The 14678-nt window shown below is 38.4% G+C and overlaps 1 long non-coding RNA gene across 2 annotated transcripts in view; it reads right to left on the bottom strand.

The window, feature by feature from the left end:
• Positions 1 to 13497, bottom strand: part of LOC141582277 (uncharacterized) — a 29509-nt gene extending 16012 nt beyond the window's left edge. The window contains exons 1-2 of one of the 2 annotated variants that reach the window (XR_012515105.1): positions 13383 to 13497; positions 8973 to 9065 (exon numbers count right to left, since the gene is read on the bottom strand). This is a non-coding gene — a long non-coding RNA (uncharacterized LOC141582277). The other variant, XR_012515104.1, reaches the window with a different exon arrangement.
• Positions 13498 to 14678: the final 1181 nt, after the last annotated feature.

Here is a 14678-nt window from a genome sequence, read left to right as displayed (position 1 = left end):
AGCCTTGCAAGTGATTCTGATGCATGCTAATGTTTGAGAAATACTGGCCTATGCAAATATCCCAACATATTACAAGACATATTTGGAAAATGCTTTACGTAACACTCCCCATTCAGAAAGTCATGCTGTACATTAACTCATATTAAAGGCTCTAAGTACATCTGCAGTAAATGAAACTGATGAAAGCACAGGAATTTGGAAAAATGAAAGCAGACCATCACAGTGCCCCCAGGGCAGTTTGCTGCTTTCCTAGAGATATAGTAACTTCAGTATGCAGAGACCAAATTTGTTTTTCCTTTAAGCAGTGCAGTAAAAATTGTTTTTGATGATTTGTGTTCTCTTTTTACTTGCTAGGCAGCTGTTGGTCTTTATGTAGGGCCTATCTGCCGGCCTCTAATGGGGTATGGTAAACTGTTCTTGTCCCCAGAGGGACCCCAGATGGCCCGGCAACCTTTCCCTGCGGGAGGGCTTGCTTTTAAACTGCTGTTTTCCATAAAAGAAAAATCAGGGATGTGAGTCTAACCAGAATCAGAAGCTGACACAGATGGGGCTCATTAGCAATATTCTTTTTTTTTTTTTTTTTTTTTTTGAGACGGAGTTTCGCTCTTGTTACCCAGGCTGGAGTGCAATGGCGCGATCTCGGCTCATCGCAACCTCCGTCTCCTGGGCTCAGGCAATTCTCCTGCCTCAGCCTCCTGAGTAGCTGGGATTACAGGCACGCGCCACCATGCCCAGCTAGTTTTTTGTATTTTTAGTAGAGACGGGGTTTCACCGTGTTGACCAGGATGGTCTCGATCTCTCGACCTCGTGATCCACCCGCCTCGGCCTCCCAAAGTGCTGGGATTACAGGCTTGAGCCACCGCGCCCGGCCTCATTAGCAATATTCTTAAAAAGCCAAAAAAAGCCAAGAGTAGAACATTCTCTCTCCTGTTCTTTCCCGTTCTTTGTATGATATTCTCTTGTATATTAGATCCACCATTTGCCCTTTAAACATCTGTTTAAATGAAGAAAGTAATTAAAGATTGAAGATGATGATCATTATACTAAATTTGTTCTAAAAACAAACAAATTTACTCCTTCATCCCATGCTTGAAACCTTGGTCTCAAATTGACCTTTAAGAAATCAGCAATTCTGATTTCATTATTGTCACCATAAGTGCACTATATTAAGCAAACAATTCTACCATCTGTTCTCAGCAATTGTGTAGATCAAGTTTACATTTAGGACACTCGCCTTTTCTTATTTACATCATATATTTCTACTTAGTTTCTTCTTTGCACCAACCTTCTTACTTCTAATCTGCATTATACCTTTAATTGTGAATTTCTTACCATGTTGCTATAAATTTTCTAGAAACAATTTATAAATAAAAGTTAATTCATATTCTCTTCTTCATTCTTATAAATAATATGTTATGATTTTCTTCCTTTAGCATGCTTCATGACTTAGCAAATATTTTTTGAGCATCCACTATGTCTGCCCTATGGCTGGTGTTATGGGCAAACAAAATTATGACATCACTTTAACCTCAAATCTGGAACAATTTGAACAAGAAGTAAATAATGAAAGTCATGGATTGTAACCTATTTATTAAAATAAGAGTCCATGAATAAATAAATAAGTAAATAAGAAAACTTCCTTTTAGTAGAATTCCAGCTGACAGATACAGAAAGAATAAGAAAATTAAAAGTTACTGGGCCAGGTGTGGTGGCTCATGCCTATAATTCCAGCACTTTGGAAGGTTGAAATGGGTGGATCACGACGTCAGGAGTTCAAGACCAGCCTGGCCAACATGGTGAAACCCCATCTCTGCTAAAAATACAAAAAAGGAGCTGGGCATGGTGGTAGGCACCTGTAATCCCAGCTACTCGGGAGGCTGAGGCAGGAGAATTGCTTGAACCTGGGTGACAGAGATTGCAGTGAGCTGAGATCGTGCCACTGCATTCCAGCCTGGATGACAGAGCAAGACGCAGAAGGAAGGAAGGAAGGAAGGAAGGAAGGAAGGAAGGGAGGGAGGGAGGAAATTAAAAGCTACTGTCTTTCAAGCACCATAGTAATAATTGTGTTAGGTGGAGATCACCACTGGATGCTGCCATTAGAGGATGAAAGTGATGAGAAACAAGATGTTTGTCTAGTCTTAAATTATCAGCCCACAAGATATTTACTAATTGCAGAGGAAAATAAATAGGAACTTTACAGTGAAGAAATCTGGCAGATACCACCTTAGTCAAGTTATCAAATTGATAATACGTGCCTCCTGATATGAAATATTGAGAAGAATACAACATCACTTCTGTGGTATTTTTTTTTATCAAAAATGCATAGCCTGAATTTAATCTTGAGGAAAAATTAGACAAAGCCAAACGCAGGAAAATTCTACAGAATAACTGGCCAATAATCTTCAAAACTGCCAATGTCATTAAAGACAAAATAACTGAAGAGCTTTTCTAAAAACGAGGATTAGGATATCTAACGCATAAACACAATGTATGTTACTGCATTGGATCGTGGGCCAGAAAAAGGACATTAGCTAAGCTATTAATGAAATTTGAAATAAAGTCTGTAAAATACATACAGTATTATAACAATAATAATTTCTTGATTTTGAAAAGTGTAGGGTATAAGATGTTAGCATTTAGGAAATCTGGGTGAACAATATCTTGGAAATCTTTGTACCTTTTGTAAGTTTTGTAAATCTGAAATTATTTTCAGTGAAAACTTTAAATATTTTTATAGTAGTTCCCTTTAGTTGATACTCCCCTTTCCATATGCTCTTTGAGTTATACGAATATACACTTTTTCCTAAATAGAGTTTTCTATTTTTAATTCAAAAGGGTAAATCATAATCACTTTTTGTCTAAATTGCATCCACATGCCAAACAAAAAAAAAAAAAAAAGGAAAGAAGAAAGTTTGCCATTATTACAGTCAATGAGCATCCCTTAAGCCAGAACAGAATTCTGCGGGTACAATATAGCATATATTCCATTTGCTTATGTATTTTAATATATGAGATATAAATTTTAAGTGAAAGTCAATGGCAGTGTCAAAGATAAAAGAGATCATTAAAAAGAAGTAACATTTAGGCTGGAGCAGAAAAGCAGGTGGATGGGGCTGTTTCAGCAACTTAGTTTGAGGATGGTGGCAGACGCATTCATTTAATCATTCAACAAATCCCTGAGCACTGAGGCCTGAGAGATAATACGGACAGACAAGACTTGAGCTCTTCAGGGTGTGTGTGTGCGTGCATGCATGTGTGTGTGTGTGTGTGTGTGTGTGTTGGGAGTGGTGCAGGGCGGGGATACACTAGGAATAAAGTGCAATGACTGGAAGGCGTTGGCATACAGACCCTTGGAGGAGGACACAGATCAAGCAAATAACCAGATGGCTTCCCGGAGGAAAGGATATCTAAGCAGAGGCTAGAAAGGTCAAGACTACTGAACAGATGTCTTTGAATCCTCTCAGAGCACCACTTGCTCCATGCCAATCAGTTGCCTCCTGAATCTCTGTTTAACTAACAAGTGGTGGAGTAAGGAGGGCAGATCTTTAGCAGCTGTAAGAAGGGAAAAAAAATATAAACAAAGAAAATTGTGATTGAGAAGGCACAGGGACAACTGAAGAAACTTTAAAATGCTCAGCATGGCCAGTGTAGATGACAAAGGAAGAGAGAAAAAATACGAAGCTGTGGAGTGAACACATGCCAGAACATGAAGGCGCTTATGTTCTGTACTGAGGTATTCAATATTATTTTGAGCACAAAGGGGCATGGCTCTTTATAGATAGTTTTTTACTCAGTGGATGAATCTTCAGTGGTTTGCAGGTTATTTTGGGGCCCTCTAGCAGAGCCACTGCCTTCTCATTACACTGCCCCAAGGGTAATAGAGATCATCCCAAGCTTGCTGAATCCTACAAAAACCTGTGATGATTAGATCCATTCCAAGATGGAGACCAGAGGAGACCGTTTGTGGAAGATTCTTCTGCTTGGAATACCAGCGTTTGAAGACTGTCTCCGAGCCTCTTTCCCCTCCTGTTGGACATTGGCTCTTCTTCTGAGTCCAGGACGTGTGACAAGTAAATATTCTGTATATCTTTACAAAAATAGTGGTGAAAATGGTACTTTAAAATATGTAATACTGTGTGGAATAGTGTCATTGAAAGAGCTCATCACATTTTAAGGTTTCCAAAATGGGGAAGTTGAGGATGAGTTTTGGACAACTAAGCTACTCACAGCTTGATGAAAGGGGATTTTCCATTCAGCAGCCTCTTTCTACCAAGTGCCACAGGCGCTTCATAAAATTACTCACCAGAGATGGGAGTGTCTTTCTACTTTATCTCAAGGGTACACTCTATTTCACAAGAAAAAAATTCAATTTATGTTTTACTAGTTTTGTAACAGTTCTGTTTTAGTCAGGCTATGCTGCCATTTAAGAAAACAAAAACTCTCATTTTTTTTTTTTTTTTTTTTGAGACAGAGTTTCACTCTTGTTACCCAGGCTGCAGTGCAATGGCACGATCTTGGCTCACTGCAACCTCCGCCTCCTGGGTTCAAACAATTCTCCTGCCTCAGCCTCCCGAGTAGCTGGGACTACAGGCGCGCGCCACCATGCTCGGCTAATTTTTTGTATGTTTAGTAGAGACGGGGTTTCACCATGTTGACCAGGATGGTCTCGATCTCTTGACCTCGTGATCCACTCGCCTCGGACTCCCAAAGTGCTGGGATTACAGGCTTGAGCCACCGCGCCCGGCCAAACTCTCATATTTTTAATACCCAGTTAAAGTTTATTTATGCTTCATGGCACAGTCCAATGCAGGGAAGAGGAGAGGAGAGCCTCTGGTGGATGGTCATTCATGGATCCAGACTTCTCCCATGCAGAGGCTCTGCCACCATCTAGGGCACTAGATTCCTCCACTTTGTCCAAAATAAAAGGGGGTTACATCTCTTCCGCCCATAATCCATTACACAATCACGTGGTCCCCCAATTATAAAGAATGCTGGTAAATGCAATCCAACTGTGTGCTCGGGACAAAGAGAAGTTTTCTCTTCCTCAATGTCCATGTGAAGACTTAAACTGACAGACGCTACGTATTAAATTTATGTCAGTGATGTTTCTGGGACAGTTGTTTCAGTACTCTTTACTCCTCGGATTTGTCTGTAGGCTATCATTTGGATATTGATTGGAGATTGTCATAATTTTTGCATTCATATCATTAACATTTTTAATATTCTTGCTGTCTTAGTCAATTTGAGATGTTACAGCAAAGTACCATAGATTGGGTGGCTTATAAACAATAGAAATTTATTTCTCACAGCTCTGGAAGCTGGACGTTTCAGATGAGGGTGCCAGCACAGTTGGCCTCTGGTGAGGGACCTCTTCCAAGCTGCAGACTGCTGACTTCTCTTTGTATCTATCTTTAGATGGTGGGAGTGAGGCTAGAGAACTCTCTGGGGTCTCTTTTCCATTCATGGGGACACTAATCTTATTCATAAGAGCTCCACTATCACAACTTAAATTACCTCCAAAGGCCCCAGCTCCCCATACCATTATATTGGGGGTTAGGAAGTCAACGTATGAATTTGGAGGGGGGACATGAACATTCAGTCCATTATATTTGCTTTCTCAAAAGCGGCTGTTGCCAGACAAGAAGATAAGTGGTATTTATAAAACCTATTTGAACATATCTCCTATGTCTATTTTATTTCCTCCCAGGGAATTTATTTTACGGAAGCATTTGAATTACACACTACTTTATAGGACAATTATGTGACTCAAGAGACTCTTGTTAGATCTAAGCCATAAATTGAACTTGAAACTTTATAGTGGCCAAGATGAAGAGTTAGATGTTATTTTATTGTATATACATCATAATTACTTATCATGACATCATTGTCATAAAATATTTGGGTCAGCTATGAAGAATGGAGGAGAGAACCAGTGAGTTAACAAGAGTTACTGAAAAACAACAACAAAAGTTCCCTTTCTGCTTCTTCAGAAATTGTCACGAAAGTTAAACATAAAAATGCTATATTTATGGATTATAACATTTGTGCAAAAACACTGAAGGTGCTCAGCTTTACTCACACCAAGCTTCCATCCAGGGGTTCAATGGGGTAGGGGCAAGTAGAGAGAATCAAGCTGAGATTCTGTGATAAAATTTTATGACACACCAGTGAACTATTGTGATTCCAATCTAGACTTCTCCTTCTCTACCATTTTCTATGACCAAATGCCATACTCCTGCATGCAATAATTTAAGACTCTGAAGATAGTCATTTTACCATGAAATCTGGTGTCACATCAAATAACTCTTAAACTCATGTAATTAAAAGAACACCAATAACAAAATCTAACATTTGACGAGTATACATTATGTAGCTAGTACTGTTCTAAGTGTTTTAGATGCATTAACCTGTGTGGATTATTACAACAGCCTTCCACAATAGGTATTCTTGGCACAGAGTGGTCGCATAATTTCCTTGAGTTCACATAGCTGGTGACTGACAGAGCCTACATTTGAGTTACTCTGTCACATGATTTTCCATGTTATAGTCTTTCTATCCACAGGAAAATTTTTCAACAGCTTTCAATCTTTATGATTGTCTACCAATTAGATTATGAATTCACATTTTTCCATTAGTTCATGGTATGTCAAATCGCCTTTTTAAAGCTTGTGTGGAACAAGACAAATGCCTCATCATCTGTTATTCTGTTTATTTTTACTAAATATGCTGAAACATTAGGTATCATACAGTACATTTAAATTTGTAAAATGTTCTATTGTGTCTGGATTTGCCTCCAAACTTTGTATTCTTGTGCCCTATTTTATGATTATATAAGCAATAGTCTAGTAGTCAGGAAACCACTCACATCTACTAATTCTCTGCTTAATATTAAATTGGTCCAAAGGAAGACATAGCTCCCCTCCCCAGAGTTTAAATTCAAGATGTGACGCCTAGCTTAGGCTTCATGATAAAGGTTGAAACCATGATAAAGGTTGATATAATTGCAGTTATGAGTTTCCATGTTTTTTTAAAAAAATATGTTTTTCTCATCCTTAGTTGGACAACTTTTTAATGTCTGAAAAAGAAAATCAAGGAAAAGTATTTAAAGATTCAGTTACATATGAGAAAAAATAACCCCAGTCCAGAGCTGGGGCAGAAGGTGAAGAACTGATATGATTAACCAGCTGTTGCTCCTGAGCTGGAAGCATGGCCTTTGCAGGGTGTCTCATTGAACGTCCTGTAGACGGCGCTCCACCTGTGTGTTCACTTTCTTCTCCTGGACCCTTTGGTCCCATTTCTATCCTGAGGTGACTACGGGATTTGACATTTGCATTCACGACTGTTACTCCTGGAATATCAAAGGGGCGGGGTTGTCCCCTTTATTCCGACCTGCCACTCTGGGGAGGAATTGAGTTCCTAGATCCAACTCTCCGAGTGCTGATTCCTTCTTTCCTTCCTTAATCCTCCCTCACCGATCTTTCCTTTTTCTTCTGTTCTACAATTCCCTGTTGGTACTTTGCCTCTAAAGCGAAGAGTTCTGGAATTGGCTGCTTTTAGGCAAAATATACATTTCTATTGAGATTTTTCTGAGATTTCCTTAGGATTCCCCCACATATTTTCCATATTTCCAGTGTCTTTGGTTTTCATAGGATTTGGTCAATAACCCCATATAGGCTGGTCAGTCTGCCAGGCTCCTAGGGCAAGCCCAGCAGGTTGTTAAAGCACAGTCAGCAACAGCTGCAAATAATTAGCACTCACAACTTCTATAAAGAAATCTTCTGAAGGAGGGAATGGTTTGGTGGGTTGCCAATGGCAGGAAGCCTGGACTAGCGATTAGGTCACTCCATTAGTCTTTGATTCATAGGTTTGCTTCCTGTAAGAGGCTTTAAAAAATCAGAGTTGAGCCTAACTTTCCTGAATGCAATAAAGCAGAAAAGACAGCCCAGGTGAAATTCTAGGAGCAGAGGGAGAGGGAGAGTGGCTCAAGTCAGAAGACAGAAATGGACTTATTACCCAAAAGTTGTTGTGCTTTATTGACTAATTTCCCATCAGTGAGTCACTCTGGCCATTAGATGTCATTCCAGTTTATAACAGCACATCACTTATAAGAATCACCATCAAGGAAGAAAGAACTGGCTATAATCCATGATCAACAAATAGCCATATTCATCTTTTCCCCTTTTTAAACAGCTTTCCTATATCTTAAAACTTTCACTTGCTGTTAGAATTGTTTTCTTTATATTATGCCTAAGTAGTGTTTTGTTCAATGATAAAGCAAAATATGAGCAAAAAACCAAACCGCTATCTCTCCCATCCTTAGATACCTCGACCCAGGATTCTAGAATTGCCTCATGAGACAGACCAAGAACCAGCCCAGCCAGGACTTGCACCTGACAGAGGCCCTGGAGAGACGGCAGGGACCTGCCCCACAGGCCTCCGCGTCAGGTTCCCAGTCGGAGGTGTTCTGGCTAACATTCTGATCGCCTCCGATTATCCCTTAATTTATTAGAGACGTTATACTTTCAGCCCATATTCTCCTCGCAGTTGTCAGCCTCTGAAAGCAGCTCTGACAATATTCCTTTTTCTATATTTTATACATTAGCTATAATGTCATTATTTAGTATCCTTAGCAATAAAGGATCAGAGTCACCCATGTGTAGTTTCTAGTTTGCCCAGTGTCTATCACGACCCAATATGTATATATCAAAAGTAAATGCTTTTAAATTTCTACAACCACCATAACAAATCCATTGAAGTCAAAGTCTTCTGTAAGTATATAGGATTTACTAAAGATTATGTAAGGAACACGGGAAGGAGTTATATTTCACTCCACACAGCACATATCTTAATAAAACTCAATTGCTGTTTACCTAAATTCTCTCTTCAGCCTTATCATCACTCTCTCCAAGCTCCCTTCCTCCCTCTCTCCCCTTTATTCCATCCCTCCACTCCCTCCCTCTGCTTCCTCCTACCTTTCTTTATTGTGCTGAATCTCGGGGTGCTGGCCAGCTTCTGTTTAGCTCAGAGCTTATTAAAATCTGGTTTCACTAAAATCAGTCTTTCTTCTGGAAGGCAAGATAGAGGCAAAATTAATTGTTGCTTTCAAAAAAAGAAAATTTTGTCCAGATCATTACATTGCATAATACATAGTTTCTTTACTTTCCTGTGTTAAGCTAGTTTTTTAGATCCAGAAACAGAACCACAAAGTAGTTCCATTGATTTCCAAAAAACCTTAGACAATCCCAATTATAGTCTTACCAACATCTATATAAATTACTCTACTCTGTTTCCCCGCTGACATTCCTGCCTGCCTCCACCAGGTATAAGATAAATGGTTATGTGCAAGCTGTGTCATCTATTTACATCAGGACTCATTTTTTTTTTTTTTTGACATTTCATTTATTTTATCTTTAAGCCTCCACATTCCTCTTCTGCAAGAAACATGGAAGAGATAAAAGGTGGTGGGAAGAAATTCGTTTTTGGCTGCCTGCCTCAACTTTGATCTTCTGTGTTCTTCTGCTGGCATTCATATCTGTAGCAATGTGCTTTAAGATTAAACAGACAAACAAACCAGAAAAAAGAACCAAAGTAGACAGCAGTTCCTGTTTTCAGTGCTTTGGAGGACTGACCATAACTTTTCTGAGTTCTGAGAAGTCCTTTGTTTCCCAGCACCGTCTCTTACTTTACTGGGTTTTGCAGCCTACACGGGTCACATCCATCAGTTCAGTCTTGTGCCTATTAATGCATGCTGTCAGGAAGAGGCAGTATTTGTCTCTAAGCACCAACTTACTTCATTTTTTGGAGAAAAGAAAATTTTAATAATGCCTGTCATACTTATGAAAACCCTACAGTTTCATTAAATTCAACCTGATATTTTATCAAACACTTATGTGCCAAGTCCGCCGCTAGGTGCTGGGGATACAACATGTATGAGGCAAATTCCTTGCCTTTGATGAATTTACAATCTAAAGTGCAAGATAATTTGTTGATATTTATCAAGAATTATAAAGATATTCTCACTCCTAAGAATTTATTTTAAAGGTAAAATTCAATACAAGCTGCATGAAAAAATGAATTTATGGAAGCATTAGTCATTAGCAAAAACCTAGAAACAACTTGTATGGAGGTCACTAATAGAATGATAAGTAAAGATCAAAATACTATACCATCATTTAGAATAATAATTGTAAAGACAAAACAGAAAGATTGACCCTAATGATTTACGCCACTGATATTTGCTAAATTCAATTTTACTATAAAGGCATTTTCATTTTTATACTCCATTTGTTAATGTATCTTTTTTTTTGTGATTAGAAAAATTTAGGACAAATATTCCCTCATAAGTATAATATATAGGGTCAAGGAGTTTGTAGATATTGAGGCAAGGAGAGGTTCTTTTTTTTTTTTTTTTTGAGACAGAGTCTCGCTCTGTCGCCAAGTGCCAGGCTGGAGTGCAATGGCGCGATCTTGGCTCACTGCAACCTCCGCCTCCTGGGTTCAAGCAATTCTTCTGCCTCAGCCTGCTGAGTAGCTGGGATTACAGGCACATGCCACCACACCCAGCTAATTTTTTTTATTTTTAGTAGAGACAAGGTTTCACCATGTTGGCCAGGACGGTCTCGATCCCCTGACCTCGTGATCCGCCCGCCTCGGCCTCCCAAAGTGCTGGGATTACAGGGTTATTTCTTTTAAGTAAATCAGAATTATACATCAATCACTGAACAAGGAGAGTCCATAAGACACTATCAACAGGTTTAGGGGAACAGTTAAGTGTAGGCTGCATGGATGTAAAAGTTTTCTTTGGGACACAAAGCTTATGCAGCTGGAGTTCAGGCTATTTCTATGACTGCTTCTTCCAATCCCCAAAAATACAAAAAAGTACCAGTACCTGTGTATTTTCTATATAGAATCCCCATTATCTTTAATAAAAGAGAGAAGCTAAATGTATATTTTTATTACAAAAAAATCCAGAAATATATTATAATAGAGAATTCATTCAATGAAATTAAATTACAGTATCTTAACTACATGGAGTATTCTACAGTAATTAATATGACAAATATGAAGAAAACATAAACATCTTGGCTAATTCAATAGTAAGTTGATAGTAAAGAATAAAAAATATAAATTATTGATCTTGAGTAAGTTTATGAAATTTTAATTGCCTAAGGATTCATTTAATTGCATAGGGCCTAATTAATTGCCTAAGGACTAAATCTGGAAGAGAATAGGTAAGAATGTAAATAGTATGTTAGGATGGTAAAATTACAGGTGAGTGTTTTTCTTTCATTAAAGTATTTTTATAATTAAATACAAAAGAAAATTAGAGGCTTAGAATTACTTGCCATATTCTGCTGAATTCATCATAATAACAGGCCATCTATGAAGGAGGAAGATACTTTTAAGGAGAAAGACATCTTTAAAACTGAGAGTAAATTTAAGTATCCAGAGCTGCTTTGGGTCCTTATAGCAATTTGGTGTTGGAACTTGCAATATAATATTAAAAGAAATCTATTGCATAACTTTTAGACAAATGTAGGCTGGGATCCTACTGTTGCCATTTTCACAGAAAAAGCTACTGAAATTTTGAGGCTTAGTATTTTTTATTTGTAATATGAGGATAATAATAAAAGCTACCTCATTGATTTTTCTTTTCATTTTGTTTATATTTGTTTTGCTTTAATCAGGATAAATATCTGGTACCCTAGCAATACTTAATAAATACTGATGGGTCCTGGAGGTATTGTCCAAAGCCTGGAATAGGACTCTTCAAGGCATAGCTGTGACCCTGAGTTTGCCTCTGTAAAGGACACAGCTTCCCACTATATTAATTTGAGGAGGACTTGGAGGAATAAAGGGTCTGGTCTCTATCAGTACCCCTCCCATAAATGTTTTCTTTGCACAAACAGCAGAGCTCTAATAAAAGGATAAATAGGTGACCGTTGGTTCCGTGTCTGCTCTCCATCACTTCAAGAATCTTGAGGTCTAAGTGATACATACAACAAGCCCACATGCTTGTCAATACCAAGGGCCTGTTCTCACTGCTGGCATTCATATCTGTAGCAATATGCTTTAAGATTAAACAGACAAACCAGAAAAAAAAGACAGGTGGGATATGAGAGCAAGTGCTAATATTAGCAGTGACATTTATGCATGAATTCCCTCAAGAACATTTATTGAGGCATCAGAGATACAGAGATCCTCTGGTGTCTTCTTTCATCAGCAATCAACCAAAAGAGGGAAGGAAATGTTGAATTTTAATCTTCTGATTGAGTTTTCTGTATCAAGCTTAACATAAGCTGCATAGAGACAATTATTGCAAACGTCCTGCTTCTTAATCCCTTTGACAGAAATTAGCTGCCTTCACAGGGAAAGGGATTTTAAAAGGATTATTAAGCAATATCATGCAATCAGCCAATACTGCCTTATACTCAGTATCTTTTAACAGCCTGGTATTCCTGCTTTGGAATGACTCAATAAAGTGTCTTCTACAATGTCTCTTGGGAGACTTTCCTCTTATCCCACCTACCTATGGGTCCTTCAACCACACCCAGGCTTTGCTCCCACTCTCTGAATTTCCCAATTCTGAAGTATTTGTCACAGTGAGTTATAGCACCCCAATTCACTTGCACTCATTCATGCTGGAAATTACTCATGTTGTTAGCTACTGGAAAATAAGTCTGGAATGTTCCTGTCTGAGCTGTCACATAGTATGCTTCCCTGAGATCTGGAACCCAAGTGATACAGACTTCAGTAATCACAGTGCCGCAGTACTTTGGATTAGAAAACAGATATATCATGGCCAAGTGACTGGTAGAAGAAAGACAGTAAACCTAAGTTTATCATGTATAAGAAGGAACCATGCCAGCTATGAAAAAGCTATAAAATGTAATCATTCTGAAACCTTAAGAAGCTTATAACATATGGAAAAAGATGATATTGATAAGAGTCAGATGCCATTTGAGAGATGCAAATAGTTATGTAGGAGCACAAAGAAGGGAATTACTAACCCTGGATATTATAGCACGTGGGTCATTGAGTTGGTTAAAATCATGGGCTTTGGAGTTAGACAATGACTGGATTAAGATATGAACTTTACCATTTATTGGCTTTTTAGCTTGTAATCCTGAGCACATTACTTATCTTTCCTGTGCCTCAGATAATCTCAGCTGTGAAGTGGGTTGAATAATAATAACGATTATGTCATAAGATTACTGTGAGGCTCAGCCAGGCGCCCAGTGTCTCACGCCTGCAATCTCAGCACTTGGGAAGGCTGAGGCGGGCAAATCACAAAGTCAAGCAATCAAGACCATCCTGGCCAACATGGTGAAATCCTGGCTCTACTAAAAGCACAAAAATTAGCTGGGCGTGGTGGCACGCACCTGTAGTCCCAGTTACTCTGGAGGCTGAGGCAGGAGAATCGCTTGAACTGGGGAGGTGGAGGCTGCAGTAAGCTGAGATTGCACTACTGTACTCTAACCTGGCAACAGAGCGAGACTCCATCTCAAAAAAAAAAAAAATTACTGTGAGGCTCAATAAAGTCATACATTTATGCACTAACAAAATAAACACTCAATACATTTCCTATTATTATTAGGTTACTAAAATGGCCCATTGGTAAAAGCCTATAATAGAATGATTCTAAGGTTACTTTTTATCTCCCAAAGCTCTCTTTTGTGGAGGAAAAAAAAAAGCCATGTTATCAGGAACTAAAGAACACGTAGGTAAGAAGAATGAAAAAGTGGAGCTATATTATTTTTTCTCTTATTGTCACCTTTGGCTACTGTCCTAGCTTTTAGCCGTAGGAGTCTTCAGACTCTAGATTTTATGTCATTCATCTGCAAAGAATTCCTTGGGTAGAGCTGGCACTTCCTCATCTATGTTTCAGTAACAGTTTGTGTGCAGCTTTAGAATCATAATCAACTGTAAAAACACCTGTAATTTATTCTGTATATGTCAGTAGTGTTTAATATAATTCTCTGATTTTTTTTATGTGTCTCTACAATGCCAAATAATAGGAATTATTGCTCCCACTTTGCAGATAAGGAGACTGAGGCCTAGATAAGTAAAGAGAATTGTATTAACCCCCCAGGTAGACAATTTTGTTGCTGAGATTTGAACAATATTCTGACCCATTCCAAAGCCCAGCTCTATCTGTTCACCACACTGCCTCCTCCTTTCACATGATATTTGAACTATTTGTTTCTGGCTACCTGACTAGTCCAATAAATGCTAGGGACCAGAGATTCTCTCTTGCACATATATGTATCTCCAGAAATTGATACTAGGTTTGGTGTGTAGTGAGCACTATTTGATAGTTTCCGCTCAGTATAACAGAATGAATGAACAAATTGGAGGGACTTTGCTTCTCAGAAAATTCAGTCGAGAGAATTTTTTATTCATGTACATCTAAGTTTATGCAGTGAAATGGCCTCAGTATCAATCTGGACATAAGACTGTTGATCTTATTTCCAGGAATCTTGCTAAATTCACTCAGTAGTTTTTACAGCTTTTAGATTCTTTAGGATTTTAAAGCTACATAAACACTTATGTCATCTGCAAATAAAGATAGTTTACCTCTCCCTCTCCAATGCCAATAGTTTATTACTGATAGCTCATTTAGCTCATTCCTTTTTATTGCTGTAGAGAATACAAATCAAATGTTAGAATGTAATTCC

This window comes from Saimiri boliviensis, chromosome 19 (assembly GCF_048565385.1).
Source record: "Saimiri boliviensis isolate mSaiBol1 chromosome 19, mSaiBol1.pri, whole genome shotgun sequence".
In the NCBI taxonomy this organism is placed as follows: Eukaryota; Metazoa; Chordata; class Mammalia; order Primates; family Cebidae; genus Saimiri; species Saimiri boliviensis.
This window is presented reverse-complemented; position numbering and strand designations above follow the sequence as displayed.